The following is a 14736-nucleotide window of genomic DNA, read 5'->3' on the forward strand; positions in this document are numbered from 1 at the left end:
TCCTGGTGGCTTCAGAGACCACCAGGAAGAACTAGAGCTCTCAGCTATGGGTAGCAGCGGACTCTCTGTGATAACTGTGCCATGGGGGCCAGCCCAGTCATCGCTTAAATGAACACCTCTCCCCGAAGGCAGAACAGGAGTTGTTCCATAGCAAGGCAGAGCAGGGCAGACTCTTCCGTGGGCCGTCCTGGGTAGGTGGCGTACCTGATGCTCCCACCAGGAGGCTGCGTGGGCATCTGGACCCAGCACATGACAGTGAGTTCTGGGTAGGGGGCGTTCTTGCGGGTGCAGAGCTGACTCTGTCACTCAGGAGTCACGGCACGTGATACTGCCCCAAGTACCTCCAGAGGGGTCCCCCTGCCAGCCCTTGAAAATGGCAGAGCCCACCCCTAGCCCCCTTTCCAAGCTCCCTTGCTTGGGCAGGGACCTCCTGAGCCTGTCACTCTCCCTCCTGAGAGGTGCAGATGGTATTCAGCAAGTGCAAAGCCAAAGTCCCCGCCCAGCAAGTGGCTCAGATGGGGAGCCTTTGGGCACCTGGAAGGAGGTGGCTTTGACAGGTGGAATAAAGTTTCTTGGGCTTCTCACATCAACACCTCCCAGTCCCGGGTTCTGTATTTCCCTGGAGCCCCACTCCTGCTATGGTCCCCTCCCCACAATGAGATATTTGTCAGGCTGGTGTCTACAGCTGCTGCGTACCCTCAGTTGCTGGGAGCCTTTGTCAAGAATGCCCAGGAATGGGGAGGGCACGGGACCAGGCCATCAGCAACCCTCTTGCACTCTATAGTCCCACGTTACTCAGAGCTTCCCGTGCCCCAGCAATATGAAGGACTAGATTGAATGGGCACCAGGGGGCCAGGCTGGCAGTGCCACCCAGGAAAGTGGGGAAGAGGCTACGTGGGCTCCTGGCCCACTCGGGGAGGAGGGCAGGACTGGGTATTGTTTTGACAGCAGCCCTGTCCCACAACACTGAACTGGGCAGGGAAGGGGTCAGGTGTCCCCCTGACATGGGGCTGGATTCCAGAGCATGGGACCTGGCCACCAGAACTGGCTGTCTCCATCCAAGGCACTGGGACCATGGATGCCAGAGCCACATGTGGCTGAGGGCTGGCGGAGCCACTTGAGCGCTGAGTCCCGGAGGTGGTCATTTCTGCGGAGGGGGCTGTGGGGCTCATCCCACCTGCCCCCTTCTTTCCAGCACTTGCATGGTGCTTCCCTCTGTTTTCACTCTTGGCGGCCGCCCCACACGTTGCATTCCTCCTCCTTTCTTCTTCTCGCTGTCCCCCATCTTCCATTCCATCCAACTCCTATCCCAGCCCCTGGGGAGCCTACCTCAGGTCAGAGAGTCTGAACTCCGAGATGCTCTGGGTGTGTGGATTTCCTTCAGCTACCCTGATGTCCCCACTTCCAAGTCCTGACTCCTTTGAGCCATCCCAGGGGGTGTCTGGCCACTGGACCACAGGAACAGAGGCCAGGCTGTGACTGTGTGACCATCGAGGTGTGTGATGTGTGTGTGGGCTTGCACACGAGTGTGAGTGTAAGAATGGCACCAGGCCTGGGCTAGGACAGAAGCAGCTGGGAAAGGAGCCTGGGGGCCATTGGCAATCTGATTTTTTCTCCACCCCCCTACCACCCTACCTGGTCTAAACCAATGTGGTAGGGGTGGCTGCAGGGGCAGGGATGGGAGTGTCTGAAGCCTGCTTCACTCCTAAAGATTTCTAAGGAAAAGCATTCTGCATCCTCTGGCTTGGCCTTGTTGACCCATGGCCTCTTTCAAGGACATTCACTCTGATTCCCAGTGTGCCGTATCCACTGGCCACGTTCTCTAAGAACAATAGCATCTGTTTTTGTCTCCAAATGACTGTAGGGTAGGGCTGTGGGTCCAGCGCCCATAAACCAAAATGAGGCAGGGATTGGGGCTTGCCCTATGATGTGCTGATGATCCACAGAAATGGGTAGAGGCAAGCAGCCTAGCATTGGGCAAGGGCACTGGACTGGGAGTCCAGAGATGCTGCTTCACCCTGGGGCTTTAGGCAAGTCCCTTTCCCTTCCAGAGCCTCAGCATCCTTTCTATCAGATGATGACTTTCTGCTTTCTCCTAGGGTGGCCGTGGGGATCAAGGGAGACAGTGGCCATAGGGATGCTGTGTTAACTGCAGATGCGGCCATAGGAGCACTTTGCTAACTGCCAATGTCAGTTCAGACTCCAGGGTGTTTGGCACCCAGGTTTATGGTGAGGTGTGACATGTGGGATGTAATGTTCGATGCCTGCTCCGACTCCAGTCTTGCTAACACATGCGAAACATTTGGCAAATCATGACCCTGCCTTGGGGAAGAGAGCAGTCTGGGAGAGCTTCAAGGCAGCCTGGCTTCAACGCAGTCCGGGGCATGACTGAGATAGAATTATGTGGCGAGGAATTGGAGGGTATCTGGGTACAGAGCAGCAGTGTGGGCAGTGTGGGCAGAGGTGTAGTGTGGGCCGCGTTGAGGACAGCCACTGGCCAAAGCAGGGAACAGAGACGGAATGAGGAAGAGCTCTGTGGGGAGGGTGGGGCGTAGGGGGGAGAACTTCAAAGTCCAAAGAGTATGACTTGTTGGGGCTCAGTGCTGTAGGTAGTAGGGAGCCATGGAAGGCTCTTAGGTGGAGAAATGACAGCTGGACATTAGCGAGCAAGCCCTGTCTCCATGAGCAACACGGGTGGTCCTCTGAGCACGCCAGGCACGAGTGTGCAGGGAGCTGGTGCAAATGCCTCTGTGTGTGGGTGAGCTTCCATGTTGTGACTCTGCCCACGTGTGTGCTTCAGTGTGCTGAGTGGCTGCATGCCCCAGATCTGTGCTGCACATGCCAGCCAGTGAGGGTGCTGGGCACCGGGAGGTGGCAGGGAAGGAGGCGTATGCGTGTTGTGGGCATGTGTGTTAGCATGTGCATGCTGGCTGTGGGGCCTCACAGCATGTGTGTGCACACCCCGGCATGTGCGTGTGTGTGTGTCCCCCAACCACAGGCCTGCACCACCCATACATGTGAGCTGCCATGTTGATTTGGTGCCGTCTTTCAGAATCACTATCAGTGGCCCCTGAGGAGCATCAGCCATGGTAGGTACATGCCTCACCGCCTGCTGCACGAATGGTGTTCCCGCCCCGCTGCACCAGCTCCACATGGGGGCACACCAGGGACTTCAGATCCAGGCTTCCTGCCCCTCCCTTCTGGAGCTGCAGATTTGCTCTTTCCTCTTTCTGTCCTCATGCTGCTGGCTCTCTCATCTCCCTTCCCTGCAAGCCATGGGACTCAGTGCCACTGCCCAAGGCCTCCATGGCTGAGCCTGGGGGCTCTTGGAACAGGCTCCATGCCCAAGCTGGCAGACATGGGTGCTCTCTGGAGCTGTCAGAGAGGGCAGAGAGCTTGTGGTTTATGGTGTAGGGGCTGGGATCTTGGAGGGGGTTGTGTGTGGGGCTGGACTCTGAGGCGGCCAGAGGTCTAGGAACGCTGTGCCTGTCGTGCAGTCTGAGTCATGCTGCCAGTATCCAGCTCCCAGCCTGGGATTGCTGAGAGCCAAATCCACTGCAGAGCAGGGGTGATAGTCCGGGTCCCACCTCCTTTATCTGTTGGCAATCTAGTGGTGATCTGGGATAAAACCCTGAGACTCCCATACACACGGTCATCCCACAACACACTTCACAGGCCAGGCAGGGACACACAGCCCCCTTCCCTTCCTCTGAGGTACCATCATAGCCGCTAGTGTGTGACCGAAGGCAGGGTCCCTGGCCCCCAGTGAAGCACTACCACCGGCCAACAGGCTCATGCACCTTGGCCTGCTGCTCCTAGGGGTCACCTGTGCTATTCACCCAAGGGGACCACAGTGCCTGCTGGCCCAGCTGACATCTGCCTAGCGAGCCCACCTGCCTCTCCTGCCATGGACTCTCCCTCTTCTGCTTTTCCCAGCAGGAAGGACCCAGCCTCAGCTATGAAACCCGCAGCCCCCCCACCCCACAACCAACTGAGGCTCCCCTCTTAGCTTATAAGTCTATGGCCAGTGGCATCTGGCTACCTGCCCTCCCTGCCTTCCCCAGGGTCCCTTCAGAGGACCTTGGACTTTCTGACCACTCAGAGGGGCCTCTGGTGCTCACTCCAGCCATCCATCCCTTATAGCTTTACCATTTTGGTTCAAGCAGTGTTCCTTATCAGGCCAGGTGGCTGTTGGGTGGGGCTCCCCAAGCAAGAGGTGGCCCTGGGCCAGTGGGTTGAAAGAGAGGGTGACCAGAGAAGAGAGAAGCCCAAGGCGGCTGAGCATTGGTCTGAACTGTGGGTGCACTACCTGGGTGCTGTGGGAGAGGCCAGCGTGTGTGGCCTGGGGAGGGCCGCCCCAGCCCCCAGGCACTACCTGTGAAGCTCTGGCTCCTCCCTCCTTCCTCCTCCCCTTTCCCTTCCAGCCCTCCTTTTCCAGGAATCTTTGCTACACCCGCACGCACGTGCACCCTCCCTGCCCTGGCCCTCCCACAGCTGCTGCAGCATGCCCGCCTGTGCTCTGCGCTTACCTCACCAGCTCTCTGCTTGCTTTTCTCTCTCCTATTTTCTCTCTGCTTCTCTCCAACTGCCAGCTGATTGGGTTAGGCAAGTCCGTCCCGTCCTGAGAGCCCCAGCCCCACTCTGACCTCTAAACAGATCCTCCTCTTCTCAGAGGCCTCCCTTTCCAAGCCTGCCTGGGCAGGTGTCCTGTGACTTCACAGTGGCTCCCCAGACCCAAAGCCAGCCCCCTTCATCTGTGACTTAGTCTGTCGTAGTGGTGAGCTGACACATCCAGGTGTGACCGTTGCTGAAAACTTGGGCCCCTTCTGTGGTATGCCCTGCCCTGTTCTATAAATATCTATAAATACTCATACGTATATATACACCTACACATGGCCGACCGCCTCGCCTGTGGCACTGGGAATCAGTCACCGTGCTGTCCTTGTGGAATCTTGTGGCCCAACAAGAGGAAGGTCTCCCCTGACACTGCCCCTCCAAAGTGCGCCACCTCCAGTGAGCCTCCCTGTCATGCCCGGCCTGTGGACAGCCAGCCTTCGCCATCCCTCCCACCCCCCACCAAGCATGGGGGTGCTGCACAGGCAGCTGTGTGGCCTGAGAGTCTCTACCAGTCCTGGAGTCCCTCGGCTGAGAATCAAACCCATTTCTGGATGATGGGGAATGTGTCCTCTGCTGGCTGTGTTCTCTGTGGAGCTCAGGGGAGGGAAAAGGCCAAGCCATTTCTAGGGTGCTTTTGGGAGCGGTGTAAAGGCCACAGCCTTTCCAAGGGACACTTTTCCTGGAAAGTCCCTGGAGCTTAGCTGGCTCTTATCCTATGAAGCTGGCTGTGGCCACTAGGGAGCAGGGCCATGAACTCAGCCTGGAGGGAGGCTGCAGGACAGCTGGCACTCTAGAGGGACAGACTCAACAGGCCACCAGGTGCTCCGGAGGGACAGACAGAACAGGCCACCGAGTGCAGACAGGAGAGGGAGGCAAGGGGACAGAACGGAAGACGCCTGGGGTGGATGGAAGTCAGTGTCCTTGGGTGCTGGTATCTGCCTTCCCGGCCACCACTAGATCAGGCTTCTGAGCCTGTTGGCTGTCAGGGCTGGACTGTGCCCCATAGGCGCCATGGCAGTCCCTGTGAAATCCACCAGGTGTCACCAGGCAGCATACAGGTAACAGGCCTGGAAGGTCCCCAACAGCCCAGCTGGACATCTCACTCTGGGGCCTTCATTCAGTGGCACAAACTCCAGGACCCAGTGAGGGAAACGGGAACCCACCAGGCTGAGCAGTATGGCTAAATCCATTTACTCCAAAATGAAAAACAAAATAAACAGGAGTTGCATCACCAAGGCAGCCAGGACCCCATCCCCGCCTCCTTCCTCTGTCCTGTGCTATCAATAGGTAAGTTTCCCAGCCATAAATAATGATTAGAACCTCCTCCTCATACGCCAGCTCCAGCCTCCACTACGTATAATACAAGGGGTGGCCCTACCCCCTGGAATATACAAAATGTTACACAAATACTATATGTACACTGGGGAACGGGGGCCACCCCAGCAGCCCGAGCCCTCACCTGCTCTACAGTTAGCCCCACTGTCCTGCCTCGGCTGCCTCTCTGAATAAGATGGGAGACCCCTGAGGGAAAAGTTGCTTTGGTGAGAGTAGGGAGGCCATCAGGCCTCTTCCAAACAAACCAACTCCACCAGCCTCTGGCTCTTCAATAACAAACATCATTATCCAGAAATGTAAGGACTCAGCCCTGGTCAGGTGGCAAAGGGTCTGTTTGTCTCCCTCCATTAGACAGGGGTCTTGTCTTGCTACCCTAATGGTAAAGGGGTGACTGGAAAGGGGTGGTTGGTACATGGTGGGAGCGAAGACTCCGGTCCCACTTCTCCAGGCTTATGCTGACAGAGGCCTGGTTTTATTTTTATCACATGACTTAAAAAAAATCCCATAACTTCCTTGTCATAACTTTTTAAAATACTTTTCATAAAACATTTTTCTACTTTTTTTCACAACTTCTTTTGCCACAGCTTTTCCACAGCATTTTTTATCCCATAACTTTTTCATCCCACAACTTTTTTAAATTCCCATAACTTCTTTTTAGTTTATGTTCCTTTAATAAACACACTTGCATAGTTACAATTTTGTAAAAATAAAACCGATTATCTCGGCCGGGCGCGGTGGCTCACGCTTGTAATCCCAGCACTTTGGGAGGCTGAGGGGGGTGGATCACGAGGTCAGGAGATCGAGACCACGGTGAAACCTCGTCTCTACTAAAAAAAAAATACAAAAAATTAGCCGGGCATGGTGGCGGGCGCCTGTAGTCCCAGCTACTCGGAGAGGCTGAGGCAGGAGAATGGCGTGAACCTGGGAGGTGGAGCTTGCAGTGAGCCGAGATTGAGCCACTGCACTCCAGCCTGGGTGAAAAAGTGAGACTCCGTCTCAAAAAAAAAAAAACCGATTATCTCATGCCAAGTGTGCCCAGCATTTGCACAGTCTCAATACTTTTAATACTATAGTTTTCAAGACACATAAAATTTTAAGGCAAAAACAGCACTTTGCAACAATTTATTACATTACAGTAGCAGCACAGTAGCAGTCAATAATGCCACTTTAGACAAAAGTCAGTATTTCCATTATACATTCTGTTTACAGGAATTCATAAATTGGTAAAAGTCATTCTAAGAAAACTTGGCAAATAAAGGTTTGGACTGGAATTGGCATCTCTCTACTTTTCCTTCAGTTTCTTTGTTTAAAACTACAGTATTCATATTTTGAAATGTTTTAACTTATTTCAAAACATTAATATAGCAGTAACATTTTTGAATAGTTATTTTAAAGTGACTGTAAGATAAAGTTTTAGAGAAAGTATTATGGATAGGGCTGAGTTACATTTTCACATTTTCTAAAAATCAGCTTTGGTTTTAGAACTGATTTTTTTCATTTCTGGAAAACCTATCAGGTTTAATCAGATACTTTAAAAATAATGACCATATATTGCAATCTTTAAATAGGTATTTTGATTCTTTACTTCCTACAGAAATTCAACTTTATTCCGTTGAACTCACATTTTAAAATTCTATATTTCTGATGAACTCTAACCTTCTAATGTTGCCTTCTAAGCAAATTGAAAGCTGCCTTATACTGAATGAGGAAGAGAACAAATACTTGGCTGAATGAGGTATTGCAAAGGACCGCATGAGCTTTGAAGAAAGACTTAAGTTATTGTCACAGGATTTCCATTCTTTGTAGCTTTTTCTGAAACACAGGACAAAATACCTACACAAAGGGTGGTATTTCAGTTAACATAGTACATTTATTTTCCAGATTGACATCCAGCTTAAATATGCCAGTGCGTGATTTAATCCATAGGTACCTGATGAACACATTATTGTCAGATTGGTTACAGATGCTAAACGCTATCTGAAGGTCATTCCTAGTCATTTATCTTTATCAGGGTAAAAGTGAAGTGATTTGAACTATAAAAATTCCTTTGAAATAATTTATGAATGTATTAGGTAAACCCAGTTTCAGAATTATAAAGAAAAACTGTTAGACCAAATAAGGTGGCTCATTAACAGTGGTACAATTTCTAGCCCAAGGGTTTAAAATGGACTTAAAGTAACTGTCTTTCAAGTGAACTCAAATAATGCAAAAGTGGCAAGTTCACAAAATAGAAGGCAAGAACAGGACCTTAAGTCCATTTTAAACCCTCAGGCTAGAAATTGTACCACTGCTAATTAGCCACATTATTTGGTCTAACAGTTTTTCTTTATCATTCCGAAACTGGGTTTATCTAATACATTGATAAATTCACGCAATTTGGAAGAGTTGGTTGAAGTCACAATAACCCAATTTATTCACTCTTTCAGTGAATAAAGGCAAATCTGTTATTTCATCTGTAAAATCGTATTATTGCTCTCCTATTAATGTCATATTTATAAAAGTATCATGAGGTTGTCAAATGCTAAAAATGGAGATGGTCTAGTAACTAGAAATCCCATCCCAGAGAGTGCACATACATCTCTCCCTGCATCCTAACAATGTGACGTATTTTGGAACACAGACATTAGAACTTCAGGAAGTTTTAGCTGTTGATTCTTTCCCAAGCATCATAAAGTTATGATTTAGGCAATGTATGAAATAACTCATCATGTATAAGCACATTAACATAAATATGGCACAAAATATGTCTCTAACTGAAACCGAGAGGTATAAAAATGTATTTCACTTTGTGAAGAACTCTGTGAGGAAATATAACTGTGATTGTTTAGACACTTTTCCTCATAATACTTTGACTTTCACAAACAGTAGATTGCACTGCGGCTTGTAAACATTTTAAGTTGCATAAACTTCACCTTGATTTTCATATATAGTATAATACTGTCTACTAAAACTCCTTTTTGTTTCAACTAAGTACTGTCACATATGTTGGTTTATAATAATGGTTGTTATTATTTTTAAAGTGTTTTCCATTCAAAGAAAAGAAGTAAATTCCTATGTCAGAGTAACCAATGTGGTTGAAGAATAAGTATTAGCCAGAGAGGTCTAGATGGTAAAAACCAATCTTCTAGCCTCAAAGAAGCTCCATGAACATAGAGGAAGGCCAAGTGTCACACAGCTTTCCTTCACTCGAATTCATTCTTGACTAGAGCCTGTATGCCTCTTCCAGGGACATTTAAGCTCTTAAAGGATTTCTTAGGATCTTTACTAAATACATTAAGAAGAATGCCAACCAGTGCTCTTTTGTGTACTGGGACATAAATTCATGTGACTAAAACAGGTAACATGAACTCTGACTTTAAAATGTAGATATAAATGCTCTAAGCTAGAAAAGGTTTTCCACATCCACAGTCAATGATGGGAGCCTTTCATTCCTCAGAAATAATCCCTTTTTAGGTCATCGAGAAAGGGTACAACCGCTGCAGCTCATGATGCAATATCTTCAAGAGCCCAGAGCCCATACAAATCCTAAGGGAACTACCATAGTACAGCGCTCATTCTTGGCACCAGAACACATGAAACACTCTATCCTGCACACACCTGCCAGAGCAGGCCACTTTCCTCTTCTGTGAGATTTAAAAAGCTCCCCAAAATGTTATTACTCCCATCCCCAATACACAGAAAATAGGAGAAAGGCTGTTTCCAGTTCTCAGCCTTTAAACAACTCTAAAGGTCAGTACTCACAGTGGCATATTACAAAGTAATAAACAGTGCTCACTTGAGGGCAAACCACATATTCAGCTAATGAAGAGCTCACTGTGGTTAGGATTCAATCAAACATAACAGCAGAACATAAGCACATTTTATCTGAATTCTGTAATGAATATACATGCTGCACTAACATTAAAAAAGCATGGCAGCCTATTCCAAACCAGCAAGAATAGTTTTGTGCAGATAGTGGGTCTTTGTGTGTTTGAACTCCCACCACCTAAGGGCAAACTCGATATGTGTACTAATGACCTACAATTCTCAAAAAAGAAAAATGCTAAAGGATGCCAGAGTGAACATCAGGGAAAGACCCACTCTCCCTTAACTTTTTACAAATAAATTTAAACTGTAAATTAGAAACACAAAAAAACATGAGTGGCTCTAACATTCAAATGGAGTAAATGAATTGTGTGGGAGATTAACCCCATCACTTTTTGTTGTTGTTTTTAAATTTCTTGACCAGCTCTTAGATGATGATGATGTTTATCTCCCTGTTCTTGGCTGCTCGGTAAAAGAATGGCATGCAGGGTTTGCTGGGCAAGCCTGGGTGCTTCTGGGTGTCCTGCATTACAGGAAGCAGCTGCGTGATCTTCTGTGCAGTGGGGTTGTCATGGGGAGAACACTCCCTGGCCACTCCTGGTGCAGGCTCCATGCTGATGTCCAGGCTCACCTCATAAAAATCTTCAGAGAGAGGGAGGCGGGGGTCTGAGCACAGTGCCAGCCTCCCCTGCTCCTGCCTGCCCACCCCACCTGAGGGCTCTACTCAGCACTCTGCTCATTGGCAGCCCCAAGTTCCTGGGGGGCTGGGGCCCCTGGAGCGGGCTCATTAAGAGGGTTCTGGGCAGCGGTGAGGAATTTGTCATGCCCCTCGTTGTGGTCGCCTACAAGTGGCAACATCAGCTCCTACAGCTCCAGTAGATTCGCCTGAACGGAGGGGTGCTCAGCTGCCACTCCGGAGCCGGCACCAGCGCCCATGCCAACCCCCACCCCCACAAAGATGTTGCACACCCTACCTTCATTTCCTCCTCATTCTGGGCCAGAATGATGGCATCCTCCATCTCCTGGTGCGCGTGTTTGGCACTGCCCCCTGGCTCTCATGTATGGTGATGTACTCTCCTGAGAGAGGACACAGCTCAGACACTGGGGCCCCTCCAATGGCCCTGCGGCTCCCCCTGCCATGCCCTGGCCTCCCGCTCACTCATGCCATCTGTCGCTCCAGAGGGCTGGATGACTCCAAGCTCTAGTTTCTCCACCTGCTCCTTCCCATCCGCCTTCTCCTTCGGGGGGTCCATAAAGCTGCTCTGGAGCCGAAATAATGGGGTCACATCTCGGGAGTGACCTGTCCTGCCCCACCCCCACTTTTCTAAGCCCATGCCAGGACTCACTCACCTTCACCTTCTCCATGGCCTCCTTCAGGACCCAGTAGCTCTCCCCACACACAAACTCACCCCCAGTCCCTGGGGCCGGGGCCTCTGCCTCTGGCTCCTTCCAGGCCGAGGCCACCAGATGAGCCAGGTGCAGGCAGCACAGCCTTCGCACCTTCCGCTGCCCACATAGCCGTGCCTGCTCCTCCTGGGAACTGGCTCCAGCGGAGTTGAAAAATGCCACTTGAAGGCAAGGGGTGAGTATTCTTGTAGGGGCATACACAGAACAAATGGGGCAGGGAGGTGAAGCACAGCCCCTTCCCTTGGGGCCTCAGAGAGTGCACCTGTTGGTTACAGGTGAAATGGCGTCTGACCACTGGCTCCCAGAAGGGGTGAGGGTCCAGAGCAATTAGAAGGCGGGAAAACCAAGAGCATAAGGGGGTCTGGGAGGGACCACAGAGGAAGGCAGCAAAGTAGGAGCAGGGAAAGTCAGGCTCACCGTGGTCTCCCGGCTCTCCAGGTCCTCTGGGATGTTTGGCGTGGGCCGAGGCGCCTCCTCCTCCTCACCGTCCAGGTCTTCTCTATCTCCTGTGGGGAAGTGGCCAGAGGGGTCCTCAGACAACTCAGGTGGTACTGTGAGCCCACCACTGTCCCCACCCTTACTGTGTAACCCTGAGCCAGACCCTCCCCAAAGGGGAATGAGCTGCTGTTCTTTATTTTTCATTTTAAGAAACCAAGATCTTGCTACATTGCCCAGGCACAGTCCCACTACTTGTCAGTGCGGGAGTCCTGACCTGTTCCCTTTGTGATCTGGGCCAGTTCATTCATCCTTAGGCAACCTGGTGGCCCCCTGCTCCCAGGAGGTCACCATGTTGATGCTGAACTTAGTGCAGACACCCAGTTGGCATAATGACCAGCTGTTCTAAAGGTCTCTTCCAACTCCTCAATCCTATGCTGCTAACAGTGCCCCCTTCCTCCTGGGGCTCTCTCCTCTTCATCTGAGTGGTCTCCTGTACCTTCTCCAGGGAGAGCCATGAGGCTCAACTGGGTCTCCAGCTGCTGGTTCCGCTGGCTGGCAGCTTCTAGGCGCTCCTAAGGGGGCAGGAAACAGAATGAGAAGGCACGGAGGTTGCCACGTCATCCCCCTCGGGGGCCCGTCCTCAGCAACTCCCTCCCCTGGGTCCCCTGCAACTTTTGGCGGGCCATCTCAGCCACCGCTTTGCCCCAAGCTTCCTGCTGCTGCAGCTGGTCCATGAGCTGGGTGTGCAGCAGTAACTGCCTGTGCAGCGCCTCCTTCTCAGAGGTCAGCTGCTGATAGGTGGCCACCTACTGCTGCAGGTGACCCAGGTACTGGTCTCACTGCTGCTGCAGACTCTGAGACTCTTGGCTCTTCAGCTCCACCTGCAGGAAGGCCCTGGGCATGAGGGCACATGGTGGCTGGCTTCCAGATTCTGGGCCCATTAATAGGGTAGCCAGGGCACTGTGGGGCTCTGTCACCTGCTCCAGGCCTAAGAGACTTCCTCCCTTGCCTAGAACCCCATGCCTCCTTCCCCAGCCTCAAATCTCACATCCTTCTTCCCACCGTTTAAACTGTAGGCCACAGACTGGTGGAAAAGCAGAGGGAGCCAACCACCATCTGCTAAGTGTGCTACATGCCTAATGCTTTCCATGTATTCTCTCATTCAATCCTCAGCGCCTCTGCAAGGAAAATGCTAACTTCCTTTTGAAGTTACAGAAACAGAGACTAAGAGTTGAACAGTAGTTGAATGGTGACCAGTGGAACCGAGGCTGGAATCCAGTTTGAATCTAAGGAGCCTTTTTTGTTTTGTTTTGTTTTGAGACAGTGTCACTCTGTGGCCCAGGCTGGAGTGCAGTGGTGCAATCCCAGCTCACTGCAACCTCCACCTCCCAGGCTCAAGCGATTCTCATGCCTCAGCCTCCTGAGTAGCTGGGATTATAGGCATGTGCCACCATGCCTGGCTAATTTTTTTTTGTTTGTTTTAATTTTAGTAGAGACGAGGTTTCGCCATGTTGGTCAGGCTGGTCTCAAACCCTTGACCTCAAGTGATTCTCCCGCCTCAGCCTCCCAAAGTGCTGGGATTACAGGCACGAGCCACCGTGCCCGGCATAAGGAGCCTCTTATACCACCATCTCTTCCCCTATGATTGGGGGAATCCATGCCTCTAGCTGGGATGATGATGTCCACATCTGGGAGGAGCCCAGGGCTACCCACCTCTAAAAGTCACAGGGCAGGAAGCAAGAAACATTCATAGGGCTGCCCTGGAGGGTGCTGGGGTCACCTGCCCCCCAGCTGGAGCTGCCTTTGGCCTGGCACCTCCCCTCCCGAGGCTGGTGCCCGCCTCCCAGCCCTTCTTGGATGGGGCAGAGGTTACCATCTTCTTCACCTCGCCTGGCTTCTCCTGCAACTCCTTTGCTTCCTGCTCAAATTGCAGTGCGCTCTTCTCGTTGTTCTGCACAGAGAGAAGCAATCAGTGGCCATCCGCTGCAGCTGGGGACCCCTGAACTTGGTGTCTGCCTCCCATGTCACCGGGAAGGGTGGAGGCAGGTTAGAAAAATCATCCCCTCTCCCCCACAGCCATCAGAGGAGGGCCTGATGAGCTCTGGCTCACAGGTGCCTTTAGAAGTACCATTTCATGTGAGGGCTACACTGCCCCATTTTACAGGTGGGGAAACAAAGGCCTGGAGGGATAGGGATGAGGGCAGGCTCCCCAGGTGGGGCAACCCACCAGATCCTCGAAGCCGCGCTGTGGCTCGGCCAGCTGCTTGTCGAGCCTGTGGTTCTGGGAGTGCATGAGCCTCTCTTCCTCCTTTCGCAGCCTCCCCTCCTCCTTTCGCAGCCTCTCCTCCTCCTTTCGCAGCCTCCCCTCCTTTCGCAGCCTCCTCCTCCTTTCGCAGCCTCTCCTCCTCCTTTCGCAGCCTCTCCTCCTCCTTTCGCAGCGTCCCTCCTCCTTTCGCAGCGTCCGCTCCTCCTTTTGCAGCCTCCCTCCTCCTTTCGCAGCCTCCCCTCCTCCTTTTGCAGCCTCCCCTCCGCCTTTCGCAGCCTCTCCTCCTCCTTTTGCAGCCTCTCCTCCTCCTTTTGCAGCCACCCCTCCTGCTTTCGCAGCCTCTGCTCCTGCTTTTGCAGCCTGTCACCCTGCTCCTGTAGCATCTCCTGCTGCTCCTGAAGCTTCTTGTTTGTCTCACACAATCTCTGCCGCTCCCACAGCATCCGCTCCTCCTGCTCTCGGAGCCTCTGCTTTTGTTCCTCGCTCAGGAGACTCAAGGCCTGGTTGTTTTCCACCTGGGATTGGAGCTTTCCCTCCAGTACCTCCACTTCCTTCCTCAGCTGTTTGGCCTCATCTTGTAGCTGCTCCAACTCAGAGGTCCCTGCTGGGGGTGCCGGGGACTGGGGCTCAGCTGAGAAATGAAGCAGACAATAAGGGCCTCTGGATTCCCCACCCCCCACCCCCCTCCAAAAAAAACCCTCCTCTTGATGCACAGCTCCTCTCAGGATTCCCAAACTTGGCCTCACTGCTAATGATTCCTTGCACCCGATGGTAGCCAATTTCCAAGCCACTTTCACATAGAGAGCACTGTGGGTGGCTGACAACGGACACCCCTCCCTCTTTTGCTGATGGGGATCCTGAGGCTATGG

At 51.9% G+C, this 14736-nt stretch overlaps 1 pseudogene; it reads right to left on the minus strand.

Annotated features, from left to right (window-relative positions):
- Positions 1 to 10183: 10183 nt before the first annotated feature.
- The window catches only part of LOC115835571, a 7347-nt pseudogene continuing 2794 nt past the window's right edge, over positions 10184 to 14736 (minus strand).

The sequence above is a fragment of the Nomascus leucogenys genome, chromosome 6 (assembly GCF_006542625.1).
Source record: "Nomascus leucogenys isolate Asia chromosome 6, Asia_NLE_v1, whole genome shotgun sequence".
Lineage (NCBI taxonomy): Eukaryota > Metazoa > Chordata > Mammalia > Primates > Hylobatidae > Nomascus > Nomascus leucogenys.